The following is a 22,152-nucleotide window of genomic DNA, read 5'->3' as shown; positions in this document are numbered from 1 at the left end:
GTGTCATAAACCTGAAATGTGGTGTAAAATTAGAAATGTTATAAGTGCTGTTTATAGACTCAAAATGTCTTAAAGCGAGGGCTTTCTTATGAATTTTCCCCACTCTAGGGTTCAAAAGTGATGCTATTGACAGTAAAATTTAAATCAGTGTCTGAACATCTGGTAAAATGATTGTAACTACCAACCCTTGAATATTGTGTACAAATGAAGAGTGCTCCTTTTTTGTAAGCTTATATCGGTTACCCAAGGTCATTTCTCACCACTGGTATCACCACTGTTCAGGAATCCAAGATAGTCACCTCAATTCTAATAGCTACACAGCCCGTTAACCTGTCTTATACTGTAAGACTGTAGATTATAAACTCATTATGGGCAGGGAACATCTCTACTACTATTTCTACTATGAATAATAATAATAATAATGGTATTTGTTAAGTGCTTACTATGTGCCAGGCACTGTTCTAAGAGCTGGGGTAGATGCATGACAATCAGGCTGGATACAGTCCCTGCCCCAAATAGGCTCACAGTCCCCATTTTACAGATGAGGAAACGGAGGCAGAGAGAAATGAAGTGACTTACCCAAGGTCATACAGCGGACAAGTGGCAGAGTCAGGATTAGAACCCAGGTCCTTCTGACACCCGGGTCCGTGCTCTATCCATTAATCCGTGCTGCTTATATTGAACTCTCCAAAGCACTTAGTACAGTGGTCTGCAGACAGTAAACACTCAATAAATATCATTTATGATGAAGGTGGTGATGATGTCTCCCAACAGCAACTGCTTTGTCATTTTCTTTGAAACACCATTTGGCTTCAGATTCTAGGGACACAGCAGACATAACATTTACCGCCTATCAAAGACAGATTACAATTGTCGTGCATATTGGAAGATGACTCCAATGATGTGAAGCTCCCCTGTGAGTGCATGTGTGACTGAAAGGGACAATCATTCAATCAATGGTATTTATTGAGCTCTTACAGAGTGCAGAGCACTACAGTAAGCACTTGACAATACAGGATCCACAGTCCCACTCACATAGAAAGATTGGGCCTTGTTGTGTTGTAATGTTTGAGGTTTGTAGTGCCTGGAGCTATTTTCTCCTTCATGTCTCTGCTTCTTATATCTTAAGGAGTTTTCCAGAGTCGCTCCTTTACTGATGATAGCGCACCATAATGGTCTATCCCAATTAATCGATAGACCTGAGGTTTTGTTTGACCATGTCTTTAAAACATTTCTTCCATTCTTCTTCCTTTCGGTTTCCCCATTTCAGCTTTCCATGTAGCAGCTGTTTGGGAGCACCGTGGCTTAGTAGAAAGAGCATGGGCTTGGGAGTCAGAAGATGTCGGTTCTGATCCCAGCTCTGCCATTTGCCTGCTGTGTGACCTTGGGCAAGTCACTTACCTTCTCTATGCCTCAGTTACCTGATCTGTAAAGTGGGAATTAAGACTGTGAACCCCACATGGGACAACCTAATAATAATAATAATGTTGGTATTTGTTAAGCGCTTACTATGTGCTGAGCACTGTTCTAAGCGCTGGGGTACACATAGGGGAATAAGGTTGTCCCACGTGGGGCTCACAGTCTTAATCCCTATTTTACAGATGAGGGAACTGAGCCCAGAGAAGTTAAGTGACTTGCCCACAGTCACACAGCCGACAAGTGGCAGAGCTGGGATTCGAACTCATGAGCCCTGACTCCAAAGCCCGTGCTCTTTCGACTGAGCCACGCTGCTTCTCATGATTACCTGATTACCTGATTACCTTGTATCTACCCCAGCGCTTAGAACAGTTCTTGGCACATAGTAAGTGCTTAACAAATATTATAATTATCATTATTATTGTTATTCTCCTCCTGTGTCCCACCCAGTGGAGCTATGTTAAGGTGAGAATAGCTTTGATGTCAGGAGACAAATCAATCAATCCATCATTCAATCCTTTTTATTGAGAACTTCCTGTGTGTATGAAGAACATATTAATACTTGGGAGAGAACATAACAGAGTTGGTAGACACATGCCCTGCCCACAGTGACTTTTACAGTATAGACGACTGGACTACATTCCAGAATTTCATAGTTCCTGATCTTGTCTTGCCATTTGACATTAAGATATCCCTTTAAATGATACTTCTGGAACTGCCCAAGAAGTAGAATGCAGTCACTTTGTGAGGTTCAGATCTCACAACTGTAGAGAAGATTGGACAACATGTTACCTCTGCAGACTTTTAGTTTGGTCTGGAACCTGATTCCACAATATCACCACACTCTGACAGTCTCCCAGAGGATATGTTGGTCTTCTAGATAATGCTTCCTACTTTCTTGTCCACCATTACTTCATTGATCACTGTGCTGCTGAGATTCCAGAATTCTCACACAGCTTTTCACTGTGTTGGCAATTTGAATTTGGGGTTGTGTGTATGGTTTTCCTGAAACAGTCCTATGCATCATTTTCTTTAAACAATAATTAGCCCATCATGTTCGGATGATTTGGTGAAGCAGTTTGCAGTCGATTGAATATCTTCTTGAGTGAAGTTTTTTATAAGGCATAGTAACACATATAGTATTATATGTAGGAATTATTGAATGACTGTTTCTAAAATTTAGGACTTGGAACAAATGCAGGACAAATGCAGGAGAAAAAATCAAGACCACAATGCTGTGTTTGTAAATCCAACAATAATTGTAACTGCGGTATTTGTTAAGCACTTACTATATGCCAAACACTGTACTAAGCACTGGGGTGGACGCAAGTAAATCAGGTTGGACACAGTCCCTGTCCCATGTGAGACTCACAGTCTCAATCCCCATTTTACAGATGAGGTAACTGAGGCACAGAGAAATTAAATGAATTATCCAAGGTCACACAGCAGACAAGTGGTGGAACTGGGACTGAAACCCATGACCTTCTGACTTCCAGGTCCATGCTCTAACTGCTATGTCATACGTGTTCTACTAAGTCTGCTAATTGTGCTGTACTGTACTCTCCCAAGTGCTTCGCACAGTGCTCTGCACATGGTAAGCACTCAATAACTATCATTTGGTTGATTGATTGATGTTCAAGAGGTAGAAAACTGGGGCATGGAGAAGTTAAGTGACTTGCCCAAGGTCTATCAGCAAGCAAGTGGTGGAACCAGGATTAAAATGCAGTTTTCCCGACTCCCATGCCTGTTCCCTTTCCACTTACTAGGCCTTGCTATTTCTTTAAAAAATATGATGCCATCAATAAACCTGGGCTTGTCCAAAAACTAAATCCAAAAAATGTTTAGCTGTCTTAAGAAGTTATCAAGACCCTAATATACTGCATGACCCTAGTATACGGGCCATGTCAGAATTGGAGTCTGACCTTTCTCTATCACCAGTGGAGTGAAGCAGGGCAGTCTTTTTCTCCCTCTTACACAGACCCACACTTAAGGACACTACAAGAAATCTGGAAGCTGTTGTCAAAATGCTGTTCAGAACTTCTGGGAATCTCTTCCTATTCAGCAGGGTGACAGCATCAATCAAATCTTTGAATCGCTCGAGCAGGAACTCCTGGACAAGGATGACTCTGCTCTGGAAACACACACCCAAAAAGACAACCAAATGATTGTGGACTACCAGCAAATCAGCAAAGTTTTTTCCATTTTAACAGTTAGTCAGCAGAAGAGCAAAGTTTTGTATCACCCCTCATCTGGAATTCACAGCATTGCACTGAATGTGTCATCTGCAATGGTGACACATTCTTGAATTCTACTAATTAGTAAGCAGTCCGTCTATCCAAAATTTAGGGATAGACATGAGATTACTACAATCAGCCTTGAATGATCAAGAGTGCTCAGTGGTCAAAATGTATCTATAGAAAGTGCGATAATTACACTATTTTAAACAGCATTTTGATAGTATCAATAAAAATGAATGGCTTCATCTAGGGATTGGCCCTAATTGAATGTAGATAAGTAGATGTGAGGAAATTTAGTGTAATAAATAGAGCAAAGAACTGAGATAAGCCTCTTTCATGGATTTATTCCCAAAGCTGTCTGGTCAGTGAGAAAGTTCCTTAACTTTTTCCACACCTGGCTTTGTTTATCTGTATCAGGAGGTTATAAATACTTGCCTTCTGTACTTTCCTGACTTTTGAGGCTTGATGTTGATCAAGTGATTTCATATCTTTGGGTGGGATGCTCTGAAAATGAAAAATATCAATATTTTTTTTTTATTTGAGATTCTTTGTCCTCTCTTTTCTGCCCCACCTTTCAAACTGTGGTTACAGAAACAAAAACAAATTATATCACCCAGTTTCCAAGTAGTTCTTTTTCATGAGTGTCTTTAGGAGCATTTGTTTACCTTTGAGAGTAATTTAATTTATCAACCCGATGTTGCTTAAAATACATCTTTTGGAAAATACAAATATGGTGTGCATTCTTCATTTTAATATAAAGGTTTTTGGCTCATCTTTTGCGTCTCAAGTGGCTTTCAAAATTTCCCGATATCCAGTCCCATCTTCTTCAGTCATTTTTATCTGCTTTCACTAAAGATGATGGAGAAACTCCTAATCCCAGAATCATAGCTGGTGGTGGAGAGGCCATAATATCTTCAAATATTTTGATATTTGTCCAGATGAATTGAATTGTCAAGGTGTGAAACAACAAAGAGACTAACTCCTGCTTGTCTGTACTGTGGAGTGGCTGGGATAAGGGATCAAACCTTAAGCAGCGTGCCTTAGTGGAAAGAGCATGGGCTTGGGAGTCAGAGGGCATGGGTTCTAATCCCTGCTCTGCCGCTTGTCAGCTGTATGACCTTGGGCAAGTCATTTAACTTCTCTGTGTCTTAGTTATCTCATCTGTAAAATGGGGATGAAGACTGTGAGCCCTACGTGGGACAACTTCATCACCTTTGTATCTACCCCAGTGCTTAGAACAGTGCTTGGCACATAGTAAGCGCTTAACAAATACCAACATTATTATTAGGTATGAGGGCGTGGTTTTAACCTGGCCATGGCTCATAGACTTCCCAGCCTTCTCAATCTTTGCCTTTCCAGACTTCAGAATTCCTAGAAATTCAGCCAAACCATGAAATATGTTACAGATCATTAACAGCAACAGATGCTAATAGATCATGTCAATACCTGATTTTTGCTTACCATTAACCCCAGTTCTGTCTTTTTATAAAATGCATACAAACTCATCACGAAAGAAAACAATCATCCTATGGCTTGGACTTGCCTAAAAGAGGTAAGTGAAAATGGAAGAAAATTAAATTGGGGATTAAATAACTGATATTTTGATCCCAGTTATTAAAAATATTATTTTATCATAATAATAAATTAATAGCTAATAATAGATGATTATGGTATTTGTTAAGCACTCCTTATGTCCCAAGCACAGCACTAAACAAGGGGAAGATTTGAGATCACTAAGTCAGACACATCCCTGTCCCACATGGGGTTCAGGGTCTAAGTGGGAGGCAGAACAAATATTTAATCAACCATTTTTTACAGATGAGGAAATTGAGGCAGGGAGAAATTAAGTGACTTGTCCAAAGTTACACAAGCAGCAGAGCCAGGATTCCACCCCACGTCCTCTGACTCACAGGTCCATGCTCTATCCACTGCATGGGAAAAAGTAAGGAAGCAGCAAGGCCTGGTTGAAAGTGGGAGCTAGCGAACTGACTCCAGATCCAATTCTGTCCCTGGGGTCATCAGTCAATCAAAAAGGCAATCAATCAATCATATTTGTTAAGCGTTTAATGTGAGCCGAGCCATACACTAAGTTCTTGGGAGAGTACAGTGGAACAGAGAGCTGGTAGCCACATACCCTGCCCACAAAGAGCTTTCAGTCTAGAGGGGGACAGATAATATAAATAAATGAATTACAGATATGTACATAAATGCTGTAGGGCTGAGGGAGAGGTGAATAAAGGGAACAAATCCAAGTGGAAGGGTGATGCAGAAGAGAATAGGAGAAGAGGAAATGAAGACTTAGTCGGGGAAGGCTTCTTGGAGGAGTCGGACCCTCAGGAAGGCTTTGAAGGTGGGGAGAATCAATCTATTGGATGTGAAGAGGGAGGGCATTCCAGAACAAAGGCGGGATGTGGGCAATAGCTCGGGGTGGTGAGATAGATGAGATCAAGGTACAGTGAGTAGGTTGGTATTAGAGGAGTGGAGTGCGTGGGTTGGGTTGTAGTTCGAAAGCAGCAAGGTAAATTAGAGGGGCGAGGTGATTGAGTGCTTTAAAGCCGATGATAAGGAGTTTTTGTTTGATGAGGAGGTGGATGGGCAACTACTGGAGGTTCTTGAGGACGTGAGGAAACATGGACTGAATGTGTTTGTAGAAAACCAATCCAGGCAGCAGAATGAAATATGGACTAAGTGGGGAGAGAGAGAGGAGGCAGGGAGGTCAGCAAGGAGGCTGAACCAGTAATCGAGGCAGGATAGGATAGGTGCTTGGATTAGGAAAATAGCAGTTTGGCTGGAGAGGAAACGGTGGATTTTAACAATATTGTGAAGGTTAAACCAAAAGGATTTGATGACAGATTGAATATGTGGGTTGTATAAGAGAGGTGAGTCCAGGGTAATGCCAAGGTTAGAACCAATGTTTTGCACATAGTAAGCACTTAACAAGTACCATCACTGTTATTGTTGTTACAGTTATGATGATGATGATGGTATTTGGTAAGCACTTACTGTGTGCCAAGCACTGTTCTAAGAGCTGGGGTAGATACAAAGTAATCAGGTTGTCCCACGTGGGGCTCACAGAGAAACAGTGTGGCTCAGTGGAAAGAGCCCGGGCTTGGGAGTCAGAGGTCATGAGTTCGAATCCCAGCTCTGCCACTTGTCAGCTGTGTGACTGTGGGCAAGTCACTTCACTTCTCTGGGCCTCAGTTCCCTCATCTGTCAAATGGGGATGAAGACTGGGAGCCCCACATGGGACAACCTGATGGCCCTGTGTCTATCCCAGTGCTTAGAACAGTGCTTGGCACATAGTAAGCGCTTAACAAATACCAACATTATTATTAATACCCATTTTACAGATGAGGTAATTGAGACCCAGAGAAGTTAAGTGACTTGCCCAAGGTCACACAGCTGATAAGTGACAGAGCTGGGATTAGAACCCATGACCTCTGACTCCCAAGCCTGTGCTCTTTCCACTAAGCCAAGCTGCGTCTCTAGTTATGAGATAGGTTCTGCCATGATTGTATTGATAATTAGTAAATTTATTACTAATCTATTAATTTAAATATTTATTTTAATTTATTATTTACTTGATTTTATTCCTGTATTTCATTTATGAAGTGCTTGCTGTGTACTGAGGCAAGTGCAGGAAAGAACACAGGCAAGTCACTTCACTTTTCTGTGCCTCAGTTCCCTCATCTGTAAAATGAGGATTAAGACTGTGAGCCCCATGTGGGACAGGGACTGTGTCCAATCCTATTATTTTGTAACTATCCCAGAATATAATGCAGTTTCTGGCAAGTAGTAATCAAGTAGCACAGTTATTATTCTTATTAGAGCTGGTACTAGAACCCTGGTTCACTCACTACCAGCCTTATTCTCTTTCTGCCCTTTGGGTACTTGATAGTCCCCCCACTTTCAGCCCCATAGGAGTTATGCACACATCCATAACATTTATTTATATCAATATCCATCTCCCCCACTAGACTGTCAGCTTTGCTGTGGGAAGGGAATGTGTCTACCAGCTCTTTTGTATTATACTCTTCCAAGCTGTATTGTACAGTGCTTTCCCACAGTAAGCGCTCAATAAATATTATTGATGGATTGACTAATTTCCACGAAGTCATTAGCACTCACAGACTGTATACTGGGCAAGCAAAATTCATTCTTTCCTGTCAAACTATCTCCTTTTAAATATGTGCTTGAAAACAAATTCTGATTTGCTCTTTGCTAAGGAGTTTAATTCTTGTATTATTGAAAACTAAATTTTAGACGATTTGGAAGAAATGATTCAAAGTTTTCAAGCAAATTTATTAAATTAAACCAAGTTCAGTGATAACACAAATACCCCTCAGCTTTGTTTGTTTTCAGCCAAACAGTCAATTATTGGTGTTTACTGAGTGCTTACTTTGGGCACAGCACTGTACTAAATGTTGTTTTATGAACAAAACACTGATAAAATTGATAATGCTTATGAAATTTATCTTGATAAAGCTTTCTTACATAAATAAAATAAAAGACCCTGACTCTGGTCATGAAATCCTAGCTGCAAAGTACACAATTTGAGAAAAATTGAAGGATGGGATTATTCTTCTCCAGAATAGTTTTTTTTTTAATCATCAATGTTCTAAATTTTTAGTTTTCTCAGATAGAACATTAGGATTTCTGAAAAATAAACTGGGTAAGCAATCAAAAAATACTACCCTGATGGAAAAAAAAATTTAAAAAACACTCCTCAGAAAGTACAAAGGATATCTCCAGTGTACTAAAATCCAGACCCAAAAGGAAGAACATAAAATAGGAAATTGTATAATGATGTTTTTGCTCTCTTTAGCCAATACCACGCCCATTTTCGAGTATCAAAGCATGCACCAAATTTAACAGAACTGGTTGTATGTCTGCCCGAGATAACTTTTGATTCTCTGAACTAGCCTCAGCTCTAATTAGTTCAGATAATCAGCATCTAATGCACGTCCTCTGGGAATTTTCCATGCAAAAGAGAATCTCATTGAGTTATTTCTCAGAAAGTGGAAAAGTTTCCTTCTTCAGGAATTTGAAACAGATCCCTGGGTGAGAACTGAACCATAATCAGAGTCAGACTAAGACACCGTGGCCAGAAATACACTATAAAATTACTAAGGATTTTGATTTTGATTCTTAGGTGATAATCTTTTTCTTATTTCCTTAGTTGTTACCGACTAAAATTCCTCATTAGTAGCTAGAACTTGGAACATCCAACTATCTTGAATCATCTTCGCTATGTCCTTTTTTTATAAGGGAAACCTGTCAGTACCAACTTCTCATACACGAGGGACTAGGCAAGAATGGACAAGATTAGAAGACGATAAACACATTTTATCTCCAAACCTAAAAACGAGGACACAAAAGAGGCTACTTTCTCTGGTGAATGTTTATCAAATGGTGAGTCCAATCGTCTGCTGAGAGGGGTCACTGAAGGCTTCTGAAGGACTTGGAGGTGTGCTTTATTTTCTCCTCTCATTGCTGCCTTGGATCACAGTGACCAGCCAATGAAACCAAGGCTGGATTAATTGACTGTGACAACAAAGATAAGGTTAGATAGGGTTTGTATGAGTGGCCAACCAGCATAAAGGTTGAGGATTAAGACAAAGCAGAGCCCATTAGATTTGACTTAGGAAGAGTGTAGTTTCATAAAGTGTAGTTTCATAAAAGTGTAGTTTCAGTGGAGGAAGAGGCCTGAAAGCCAGACTGCAGTGGTTCCAGAGGAGATCAGGAGGAGAGGAAAGGGCAGCATTTGGTGTATATAACCTACCTGAGGAATTCCAACTAATAGCTGGAAGATAGGCTGGGATCTCAACAACTTATATTCCTACGGGGGAAACCTGAATATGCTTAAAGGCAGAAGGGAAGGCAGAGCGAAAAGACTGAGGGTGACAGAGAAGGAGGAAAACAGGATAGAAATAGGCAACCCTTGTCTCTACCAGATGGCAGGTACATCACACACAACACATACATACATACACACCCAATGTGGCTCCCAGGTCCCTCAGCATGCTCCTCTTGTGGACCTTCCAAGCTGCTACTCTGGAATCCCCCAACGGTTCTTTTCTGCACCACTGTGAAACTTCCTTCCCATCATGCCTGTGCCTCATCATCTCTGTGCCTCAGTTCCCTCATCTGTAAAATGGGGATTAAGACTGTGAGCCCCACGTGGGACAACCTGATTCCCCTATGTCTACCCCAGCGCTTAGAACAGTGCTCGGCACATAGTAAGCGCTTAACAAATACCAACATTATTATTATTATCATGCCTTTAGTGACCCCAGCCAAAAAGGGAAAAACAGCCACTGGCTGGTGTTGCCTCCACCAAACCTCAGGAAGACTGTAGCTGTGGTTTCGATTGTGGACTTTTGAGCCACAATGAGTTGGAAGTTCCATCCTCATAACCACTAATTTTTGGTTTTTGTTTTAATGTTCTCTCACTTGTCAGCTGTGTGACTGTGGGCAAGTCACTTAACTTCTCTGTGCCTCAGTTCTTTCATCTGTAAAATGGGGGTTAACTGTGAGCCTCACATGGGACAACCTGATTACCCTGTATCTATCCCAGAGCTTAGAACAGTGCTCTGCACATAGTAAGTGCTTAACAAATACCAACATTATTATTATTGGTGTTTTGTTCATCTCTCCTTATGTATCTGTCAGCTGTTACCTTTCCCCCATTTTTCTTTTCAGATTGTGAGCCCTGTGAAGGAGGGGACTGTGTATAATTCCCACCAGCTAATTCTTTCCCAGCATTTAGTACAGTGTTGTGCACACAGTAAGCACTTAAATATTAAAGCCTGGTGAATACAGCACGGATCCAGGAGTCAGAAGGACCTGGATTCTAATCCTGACTCTGCCACTTGTCTGCTGTGTGACCTTGGGCAACACTTTACTTCTCTGTGCCTCAGTTACCTCATCTGTAAAATGGAGATTAAGACTGAGTACATGTGGGACTGATTAACTTGTATCCACCCCAGTGCAGAGCACAGTGCCTGGCACATAGAAGAAGAAGCAGCGTGGCTCAGTGGAAAGAGCACGGGCTTTGGAGTCAGGGCTCATGAGTTCGAATCCCAGCTCTGCCACTTGTCGGCTGTGTGACTGTGGGCAAGTCACTTAACTTCTCTGTGCCTCAGTTCCCTCATCTGTAAAATGGGGATTAAGACTGTGAGCCCCACGTGGGACAACCTGATTCCCCTATGTCTACCCCAGCGCTTAGAACAGTGCTCGGCACATAGTAAGCGCTTAACAAATACCAACATTATTATTACATAGAAAGAACTTTATAAATACCAGTTATATTATTATTATTATTATTATTATCACCAGGGCCAAGCCAGCCCAAAGCCCTCTGACAAATACACTGGTGAGAACACATATCCTCTAACAGCCTTCCCTGACAACTCTCATTTCCTCTATTACCTCTCCCATACATGTGGCCTGTACCCTTGGATTTGTGTCATCATCATCATCATCAATGGTATTTACTGAGTATTTATTATGTACAGAGCACTGTACTAAGCACTTGGAAGAGTTCAAGATAACAAAGTTGACAGACATATTCCCTGCCCACAGTGACCTTACAGTTAAGATACAGCAGCATGGCTTACTGGAAAGAGTAAGGGCCTGGGAGTTAGAGATTGTGGGTTCTAATCCCTGTTCTGCCACTTGTCAGCTGCGTGACTTTGGGCAAGTCAATTAAATTCTCTGTGCCTCAGTTGTCTCATCTATAAAATGAGGATTAAGACTGTGAGCTCCATGAGGTACAACCTTTCAATAGTATTTCATTCAATAGTATTTATTGAGCGCTTACTATGTGCAGAGCACTGTACTAAGCGCTTGGGATGAACAAGTCGGCAACAGATAGAGACAGTCCCTGCCGTTTGACGGGCTTACAGTCTAATCGGGGGAGACGGACAGACAAGAACAATGGCACTAAACAGCATCAAGGGGAAGAACATCTCGTAAAAACAATGGCAACTAAATAGAATCAAGGTGATGTACAATTCATTAACAAAATAAATAGGGTAACGAAAATATATACAGTTGAGCGGACGAGTACAGTGCTGTGGGGATGGGAAGGGAGAGGTGGAAGAGCAGAGGGAAAAGGGGAAAATGAGGCTTTAGCTGCGGAGAGGTAAAGGGGGGATGGCAGAGGGAGTAGAGGGGGAAGAGGAGCTCAGTCTGGGAACGCCTCTTGGAGGAGGTGATTTTTAAGTAGGGTTTTGAAGAGGGAAAGAGAATCCGTTTGGCGGAGGTGAGGAGGGAGGGCGTTCCAGGACCGTGGGAGGACGTGACCCAGGAGTCGACGGCGGGATAGGCGAGACCGAGGGACGGTGAGGAGGTGGGCGGCAGAGGAGCGGAGCGTGCGGGGTGGGCGGTAGAAAGAGAGAAGGGAGGAGAGGTAGGAAGGGGCAAGGTGATGGAGAGCCTTGAAGCCTAGAGTGAGGAGTTTTTGTTTGGAGCGGAGGTCGATAGGTAACCACTGGAGTTGTTTAAGAAGGGGAGTGACATGCCCAGATCGTTTCTGCAGGAAGATGAGCCGGGCAGCGGAGTGAAGAATAGACCGGAGCGGGGCGAGAGAGGAGGAAGGGAGGTCAGAGAGAAGGCTGACACAGTAGTCTAGCCGGGATATAACGAGAGCCCGTAACAGTAAGGTAGCCGTTTGGGTGGAGAGGAAAGGGCGGATCTTGGCGATATTGTAGAGGTGAAACCGGCAGGTCTTTGTAACGGATAGGATGTGTGGGGTGAACGAGAGGGACGAGTCAAGGATGACACCGAGATTGCGGGCCTGAGAGACGGGAAGGATGGCCGTGCCATCCACGGTGATAGAGAAGTCTAGGAGAGGACCGGGTTTGGGAGGGAAGATGAGGAGCTCAGTCTTGCTCATGTTGAGTATTAGGTGGCGGGCCGACATCCAGGTGGAGACGTCCTGGAGGCAGGAGGAGATGCGAGCCCGAAGGGAGGGGGAGAGGACAGGGGCGGAGATGTAGATCTGCGTGTCATCTGCGTAGAGATGGTAGTCAAAGCCGTGAGAGCAAATGAGTTCACCGAGGGAGTGAGCGTAAATGGAGAACAGAAGAGGGCCAAGAACTGACCCTTGAGGAACTCCAACAGTTAAAGGATGGGAGGGGGAGGAGGTGCGAGCGAAGGAGACCGAGAATGACCGTCCAGAGAGGTAAGAGGAGAACCAGGAGAGGACAGAGTCCGTGAAGCCAAGGTGAGATAAGGTATGGAGGAGGAGGGGATGGTCGACAGTGTCAAAGGCAGCAGAGAGGTCAAGGAGGATTAGAATGGAGTAGGAGCCATTGGATTTGGCAAGAAGGAGGTCATGGGTGACCTTAGAGAGAGCAGTCTTGGTAGAGTGGAGGGGACGGAAGCCAGATTGAAGGGGGTCTAGGAGAGAATGGGAGTTAAGGAATTCTAAGCATCGATTGTAGACGACTCGTTCTAGGATTTTGGAAAGGAAGGGTAGTAGGGAGATAGGACGATAACTGGAGGGGGAAGTGGGGTCAAGAGCGGGTTTTTTTAGGATGGGTGAGACGTGGGCATGTTTGAAGGCAGAGGGGAAGGAGCCCACAACCTGATAGCCTTGTCTCTACCCCAGTGCTTAGAACAGTGTTTGGCACATAGTAAGTGCTTAACAGATACCATCATTATTATTTTAATTATTATAGTCTGCACCCTTTAAGTATTTGATGTACACCCCACCCTCAACCTCACCACACGTAAGTACATATCCATAATTCATTTTAATGTCTATCTCCCTTTCCAGACTTTGTTCCTTTTTTTAAAAAAATGGTATATGCTAAGTGCTTAGTATGTGCCAGTCACAGTACTAAGTGCTGGTAGAAAGGAAATGGGTCTACCAACTCTATTATATTGTACTGTCCCAAATGTTCAGTACAGTACTCTGCAAACAGTACTCAGTCCATAAATATGATTGATCGATCAATAAAGTGTTGTCATTCTCCCACCCAAATCAGGATAATGGATTGCTTCAGCTGATGCCCCAAACTCATTTTAGGACCACAGCTGTGGGCTCTGTGTGGGCCAGCTAACCTCTAATGCTCTCAGGCACAAGGAATTTAGTAGTAGTAGTAGTAGTTAGAACAGTGCTCTGCACATAGTAAGCACTTAACAAATACCAGTATTATTATTATTATTATTAATAATAACATTTAAGTGCTTACTATGTGCATGGCACTGTGCCTTGTACGTACTAAGTGCTGGGGTAGATGCAAGTTAATCAGGTTGGACAAAGTCCCTGTCCCACACTGGGCTCTCACTCTTAATTTCCATTTTATAAATGAGGTCACTCAGGCCCAGAGAAATGATTTGCCTCAGGTCACAGAGCGGACGTGTGGTAGAACTGGGATTAGAACCCAGATCCTTCTGACTACTAGTCCCGTGCTCGATCCACTAAGCCATGCTTCTTCTCCTAAGCCATACTGTCCCTTGAAGTGCCCTCTACTCCATTTAAGGATCTGAAATGCCTCAACTCTGCTTTGGCTCTACTCCCATTGTGGTTGGGAAGAGAACTTAAAAATAAAAGTTCTCTTCACAGTATTAGGGGTGAATCCCAGACACTGCATTACTTATAAGCTCTTAATAGCCCTAGAAGAATTATTTGCTTCCACTGTACTATCCCAAGCATTTAGTGCAATGTTCTGCTCTCAAAAGGCACACCATAAATATCAGTGATCCATCAATTGATTGATGGTAGAGTGATCGATAAGAGCTCAAGCCTTTTATAGAAGACTTCTAGACGTGACATATAAATATATGCCACTAAATGTCTGATGTTTGGAAATTGTTTCATGTGCTTTTGAATTTAGCTCTTTGTTAAAGTAACAAGATTCCGTGTCACAGAGGCTAGGGAGGATCTTGCAGTTTTTCAAGTGAACTCTGACTGAAGAAATAAACCCTTCTCCCATTGGAGGCAGAATTCACCAGCCATTCAGGAAGGCTGCAATAGAGACAGTTGCTGCTCACACAGCGACAGAGGGAGACATTGGATTTTAAATTCGGCCTAATATTCTCCTTCAAAAAAGCAGCCTCAGTGGAATATAAATGAGCCTAGTGAAAACGATCCTATAAATTCTTGAAATGGTTGCCAGTGCAGCCTGAATCGTCTCGTGATTTGAAAGGCCATCTTCCAGATAGATAACAAAGTAACTGAATAAGCACTCGTGGGTGGATCCATTCTATGAATGGTATTCCCAGAGTGCAGGTTTTCGGCACTGGCGATTTGAGCCCGATTACCAATTGAATCTTTTTAGCGTGAGTGTAAATAGCATCCTGGTTAGATTACTCTCCATCCAAGCCAACCATCTGGTCATGTCTATATTTCCAGCTAATTGCTGAAGTCTTAAAGGCACCCAGCTAATTCACCTTTCGGCTTCCAAGTCAGAAAGCAGCCAACAGCGGGGATCACCTCAAGCCAGAAGACCCATGAGTCCTCTGAGAGCAAACCTGGACCCTGGATCTCCACACAGCTCTGTCCAGGGGATGGTTGTACTAACCTAACAAAGATGTGTCTCCAAAATAACACGATGTAATACTTTGAAAATAAATCTAGAGCAATTTACTGACTTTAAACAAATCTCACCATCTAGCTGGCCCACAATGCTCAATCCATTTATCAACTCAAATGAAAATGATTCACCGGAATACAACATAGTCAAACAATAGCAAGGAAAAAAAGTGCCTGGAAAATATGATCTAAGTAAGATAACTGATCATGTTTACCTTTCCCCAAGCAATTATGATGATTAATAAGATAATGTTCACAAAGGGCTTTGAAGAGGTAAATAGCTATGTACTTTCAACACTAGTCTTCTTATTATCAATGGCTTTGAGTCGGGCAGCTGCCGATTGTTTTCCAACTCAGCTCAGAGTTAATTTCATTGTATTTAGTAACCCCACATTGAGTCCTCTTTCTCATCAAATCTATTTTTAAAGCTTTTCTCAATCAGCTTGGCATAGACTCCTCGCGATTATGACTCCAGGACTGTGGAACTTCTCAAATATGTCACTCTGTATAAACCAAAGTTAGCATGGGCAACCCAAAAAATTCCTTTTTGAGTAGTGGTTGGCCAGAGACAGTGAGGAGAAAAGTAAAAGGGAACATTGTCCCTTTCCCTCCCCAACAGCTGTTGCCATTCCTGCTTAAATAGCCTCTGAATGGATATTTCACAGGATGGAGAGTAGTGACTAGTAACGCCAAACTTCTCACTCTACCACAATCTCATCTGTCTTGCCACCGACAATTTGCCCACATCCTCTCTCTGGCCTGGAACTCTCTCCCACTTCACAGCTGACAGACCACCAGTCTCTTCACCATCAAAATCCTAGTAATATAACATCTCCTCCAAGAGGCCTTCCCTGACTAAGCTCTCATTCCCCACCCTCTTTACTCTCCCCTCTGCATCGCCGATGCCCTTGTCCCTGTACCACTTAAACAATTTAAAACTCACCCTACTCACAGCCTCACAATGGCCTAGTGGATAGAGCACAGGCCTGGGAGTCAGAAGCAGCATGGCCCAATGGCGAGAACACAGGCTTGGGAGTCAGAGGATGTGGGTTCTAATCCTGGCTCTGACACTTGTCTGCTGTGTGACCTTGGGCACTTAGCTTCTCTGTGCCTCAGTTACTTCATATGTAAGACCATGAGTCCCACATGGGACAACTTGATTATCTTGTATCTACCCCACTACTTAGAACAGTACATGGCACATAGTAAGTGTTTAACATATATCATAATTATTATTATTATTAGATGGACTTGGATTCTAATTCTGACTCTGCCATTTATCTGCTGTATGCCCTTGGGCAAATCATTTTACTTCTCTGGGCCTCATTTACCTCATCTGTCATATGGGAATGAAGACTGGGAGCCCCACATGGGACAGGGACTGTGTCCAACTCGATTTACTTGTATCCACCCCAGCACTTAGCACAGTGTCTGACACAAACAGTAAGTGCTTAACAAATAGCACGTCACTGTTATTATTATGCTCTGACACTTCCCACATCTGTTCATTTATTTTAATGTCTGGGATCATGTCTACCATCTCTGTTGTACCATACTCTCCTAAGCACTTACTCTGCACACAGTAATAAATATCACCAATTGACTTAGGGAGAGTAGCAGTAATAGCATTTATTAAGTCCCTAACCTGTGGGAAGCATTGTACTACACACTGGGAAAAAATACATCGATGAAAATTAGACTCAATCCCAAAACTCCTAAGGGACTCGTAATCTAAGAAAAAGGGCAGAGAGGAAACAGGCTACATATACATAAGAAATATGAGATGAAATTACAAAGACAAAATTAATGACGAGGACAACGTTGTATGTAAAAAATAAAAACAAAAAGAGTGATATGGCATTGTGGCTAGAGGAAGAGAATTGTATCTGCTAACCACTAACTCTGCACCAAACACTCTATAAGATAATCAGGACAGAGTCCCTGCCCCAAATGGAACTTACAGTCTAAGTCAGCAGGAGAATCCTATAGACTGTAAGCTCTCTGTGGGCAAGTAATGTGTCTGTTACATTGTTATGTGATACTCTCCCGAGTGCTTAGTACAGTGTTCTGCACACAGTAAGTGCTTAATAAATACGACTGACTGAACAGGCATCGCTCAATAAATACCACTAATTGATTACTCCTCATTTGACAGATGAGGAAACTGAAGTACAGAGAAATTGAGTGACTTGACCAAGATTATATACCAGGCAAGTAGGGGAGCTGAAATGAGAAGTCACATCTGTGTTTCTTCCTCTAGGCTACACACACTGCTCATAAACTACACACATACCTCCTCCCTGGAGGATGGAATCTGTGCATTAGACCCTCACTTATACATGCCAGCCTCTCGCCCATGTTCTGCCTCTGGTCAGGAATGTTCTCCCTCTTCATCTCAGATAGACAATTACTCTCTCTCCCTTCAAAGGACACATCTCCTCCATGAGGTCTTCCCTGACTAAGCACTCCTTTTATCTTCTCCTACTCCCTTCTGTGCTGCCTAGACTTACTCCATTCATACCTCCTCCTAGCCCCACAATACTTATCCACATAACTGTAATTTTATTTATTTATATTAGTATCTGTCTCCCCTTCTAGATTGCAAGAATGCTGTGGGAGGGAATGTGTCTGTTGTACTGTCCCAAGTGCTTAAGACCATGCTATGCACACAGTAAACACTCAAAAAATAAGAATATCAGCCTTACTCATGAAGATGGATGTTCTCCTTTCTCAGGAGACTAGAGTGGAGCAAGAGTGATTAAGATTATTACTAATAATAAAACCATTTTTCCTCTCTCAATTTAAGATTGCCTGTAGACATTACAGCTGGATGTGACTCATCATTACCATTTGCTGAGGATTTAAAAAAATTATCACAGCACTGTATTGAGGCTGCACAACTAAACAGCATCTGCTTCAAAATGTAATGAGGAAAACCCTTTTCTCATCGCAAATTGAGAAATGAACAAAGATTTGATCTTATGAATCTTTAGCCCATTAAATTGCTGTAGATGGAATCTCTGGGCTCCTCAAGGTGGTGCTTCCAATTCATAGAAGAAACAGCATGGCCTAGAGGACAGAGCATAAGGCTGGGAGTCAGATGACCTGGGTTCTCAGACCATGCTGTGCCTCAGTTTCCTCATTTGTGAAATTGAAATTAAATACCTGTTCTCCCCAAGATTGGGAGCTCCATGTAAGATGGGGATTGTGTTTGATCTGATCGCATTATATCTACCCTAGAGCTTAGCAAAATGGTTGGCACAGAGTAAGTGCTTAACAAATACCACAATTACAATTTGTTAATTTATAGTAATGGTTATCTCCCCCTCTACATTGTAAACACACTATGGGCAGGGAACGTTTCTACCAACTCTGTTGTACTGTGTTCTTCTAAGGGGTTAGTACTATGCCCTGCACACAGTAAGTACCCAGTAAATACCATTGATCAATTCGTTACTCAAATTAGGTAACAAATAGCTCTCCATGAGTAGCGGCATGGTCTAGTGGAAAAAGCAAGGGCCGGGGAGTCAGCAGGACCTGGGTTCTATTCCCAGCTCCACCACTCATCTGCTTTGTGACCTTGGATAAGACACTTCTCTGCTCCGTGACTCAGTTACCTCATCTGTACTATGGAGATGAAGACTGGGAACCTCATGTGGGACACGGACTGTGTCCAACCCGATTAGGTTGTATCTGCCCCAGTGCTTAGTACAGTACCTGACATGTAGTAAGCACTTAACAAATATCATAAAAAGAAAAAAAATCCCTATATGACTAGGGGCCTTAAATGTCTATCACTGTTCACCAGTGGAGAAAGTTGATTGTGAGGGCCCTGTGTCACTGTCCTGAGCACTGATATGGGGGATAATTGCTTCAGTAATAATAGCCCCTCCCCAGATGTTCCAGAAATGACTATGGCACAGAAGTCTCAATCTGTTGTTTCAAGTACCTAGGCAAAGCTCTTGTGGGGAATTGAGTCAGAGGCTTTTTGAAATCTATTTAAAATACACTCAGGTCCTGTTGCTTTTTAATAGTCTGATTAACTCTCCCAGAGGCTATAATGATCTGTTCTTTTTGTCCCTGTGGTAATTTGTGACATCTTTTATGTTCTGCACTTGTGTTATTAAGTGCATTTCTCTTAGAGTGCAAGTCCATCTTCTTTGCCAAAATGGATGTCATTAGTTTATGGATGGCAGGCAAATATGTTATTGGTCTATACTTCATTAGATTTAGAGTATCATTATCTTTTAGCAAAGAAAGATATTTCCAGAGATCATAAAACTAAACATTTCTTCTGGCTCAAGTGGCATTTTCAATAAACATCTTGCAATCACTTCATGTACTGTGTAAAGCTTCTTGTGAGCCAGAATTCTGCAACAAGTTAGGACCTGATTGCTTAAATATTTTCTTTTCAGATATTCCAATAAGTGACATTTTCAGGATTCCATCTTTCTAAGTTTATTTTCTCCTTGACACACATTTCTTCAGTATTATTTCTTTTAGAGATAACCGTCATACTCGATCAGAATGCTGCCCACATCCAGGTTGGCACAGATGCTACTCATGTAATTGATTTTTACCTGTTGCAAGTCCCAATTAAATTGATTTTGATTGCTTAGGAATTCATCATTTTTCCCCTACCACTTCTCCCCTCCGGTCCATTAGCCTCGCTACTGAGAAGCAGTCTGTCATAGTGGATACAACACAGGCCTGGGAGTCAGAGGACCTGAGTTCTAATTCTTTTCTGCCACTAGTCTTCTGCGTGACCTTGTCATTTAGCTTCTCCTTGCCTCAGTTCCCTCTTCTGCCAAATGGGGATTCAATCACCGCCCCTGCCCTTCAATTCAATAATAATAATGATGATGGCATTTGTTAAGCACTTACTATGTGCAGAGCACTGTTCTATGCGATAGGGTGGATACAAGGTGATCAGGTTGTCCCATGTGGGGCTCACAGTCTTCATCCCTATTTTCCAGATGAGGTAACAAGAACAGAGAAGTTAAGTGACTTGCCCAAAGTCACACAGCTGACAAGTGGTGAAGCCAGAATTAGAACCCATGACCTCTGACTCTCAAGCTCAGGCTCATTGCACTCTGCCACGCTGCTTCTCAATTTAGGTTGTGAGCTCCATGTAGGACAGGAACTGTGTCCAATTGTATCTACCTCAGCACATAGAACGGTGCTTGACACATAGTTAACACTTAACGAATATCATAATTACCATTATTATTACTGTCTGAATCATTTTACTAAAATGTCATCCTGCACCCTGTCACCCCACTCTTCAGAAACCTTCAATGTTACCCCATTCCTCTCTGCATTATGCAGAAACACCTAGTCATTAGCTGTCAGGCACTCCCTCTTGCTCATCAGCGCTTCTCCCAGTACCCCCAGCTCATACTCTTAGTTCCTCCCTAGGATAACTTTCTCACTTAAATCTGTTCCATTTCTATAAGCTTGTTCACGGTCTTCCTCTTGCCTGGAAGTCCTTCCCCGCTTCAATTCCACCATATCGCAATTCTCCCCATAATAATAATAATGCTATATGTTAAGTGCTTACTATGTGCCAGGCACTACTAAACTCCGGGGTGGATATAAGCAAATTGGGTTAGACATCTTCAAAGCTCTGCTAAAATCCAGACACCTTCAAAAGACCTTCCCTTATTTATATTTTTCTCACTATCAATTGATCAATCAATGATATTTATTGAGCCCTTATTGTGTACAGAGCACTGAATGAAGCACTTGGGAGAGTACAATACAACAGAGTTGGCAGACAAGTTCCCTACTCACAACGAGCTTACAGTCTAGAGAGAATGAAAGACATTAACGTAAATAAATAAATTATGGATCTGTACATCAATCCTACCTCTCAGCGTTGCACCTGGAGAGTTTCCAGTACTCGACCAGTCTTGACTATGGGAGGGAGAGTCAAGCAGAGGCATATCCATACCATTCCTAGCTTGGACAGTGGCTAGTGAGTGGAAGGCAATCTGCTACAAGTCAAAACTCACCCGTGCTGGGCAGCAGCGGTGTGGGAGAGAGTCGAGAGCGGAGACTCAAGTTGACTGCATAAAAGGAGGCAATGGTTAACCACTTCATGGTTTTTACCAAGAAAATTCTATGTATCCACTATCGGAACGATTGCAGATGGAAGTGGAGCCTTCTGGGAGAGATGTGTCCATGGCTTCACTATGGGTTGGAAACTACTCGACAGCATAAGATAACAACCACATAAGTGCAGTGGGGCTGAGGGTTCGATCAATCGATGATATTTATTAAGCACTGTATGCAGAACAATGTGTGAAGCATTTGGGAGAGTACAATGAAACAGAGTTAATAGATACGTTCCCTGCTTATGATAAACTTAAAATCTAGAGGGGGGAAAGACATTAACATAAATAAATAAATTACAGATCTCCCCATAAGTGCTGTGAGGCTGAGAGTAGGGTGAATATTGAGTGCTTAAGGGTATAGACAACACTGAAGGGAGAGGCATTTGGGAGGCGGAAAAGAGGACTTAATTGGGGAAGACCTTTTGAAGGACATGTGACCTGAGAGTTGTGGCCTGGCAGATATGGAGTACAATGCATTCATGGCACCTGCAGTACTTTTGTACATATTAATTCCCACAGGAAGCTAACCATTAACTTATTTACTAATTCATTCTCTTCTTCCTCCCATCTATACAGTAGGAGTGTCCAGCCTTGAGGGCACTCTCATAAGCACTTTAAATAATGCTCTGCACAATGTAGGTGCTTGGTAAATAAAACTGATTAATTACTGATCAATTACTAATTACTGATTATTGTTTGAGAAGCAGCATGACTTTGTGGAAAGAGCTCGGGCTTGGGGCTCAGAGGATGTGGGTTCTAATCCCGGCTCTGCCACTTGTCTGCTTTGTGCAAGCCACTTAACTTCTCTGTGCCTCAGTTACCTCATCTGTAAAATGGG

General features: G+C 42.4%; 1 non-coding gene across 1 annotated transcript; it reads left to right on the top strand.

The window, feature by feature from the left end:
• The first annotated feature begins 21,064 nt into the window (after window positions 1–21,064).
• On the top strand, window positions 21,065–21,202 carry LOC114809685. The gene has a single exon (XR_003757462.1). It is a non-coding gene; the product is annotated as a small nucleolar RNA SNORA7 (small nucleolar RNA).
• The last annotated feature ends 950 nt before the right edge of the window (window positions 21,203–22,152 follow it).

The sequence above is a fragment of the Ornithorhynchus anatinus genome, chromosome 2, assembly GCF_004115215.2.
Source record: "Ornithorhynchus anatinus isolate Pmale09 chromosome 2, mOrnAna1.pri.v4, whole genome shotgun sequence".
Taxonomy (NCBI): domain Eukaryota; kingdom Metazoa; phylum Chordata; class Mammalia; order Monotremata; family Ornithorhynchidae; genus Ornithorhynchus; species Ornithorhynchus anatinus.
The sequence above is the reverse complement of the archived record's forward strand: the minus strand, read 5'-3'. Positions and strand labels throughout refer to the sequence as shown.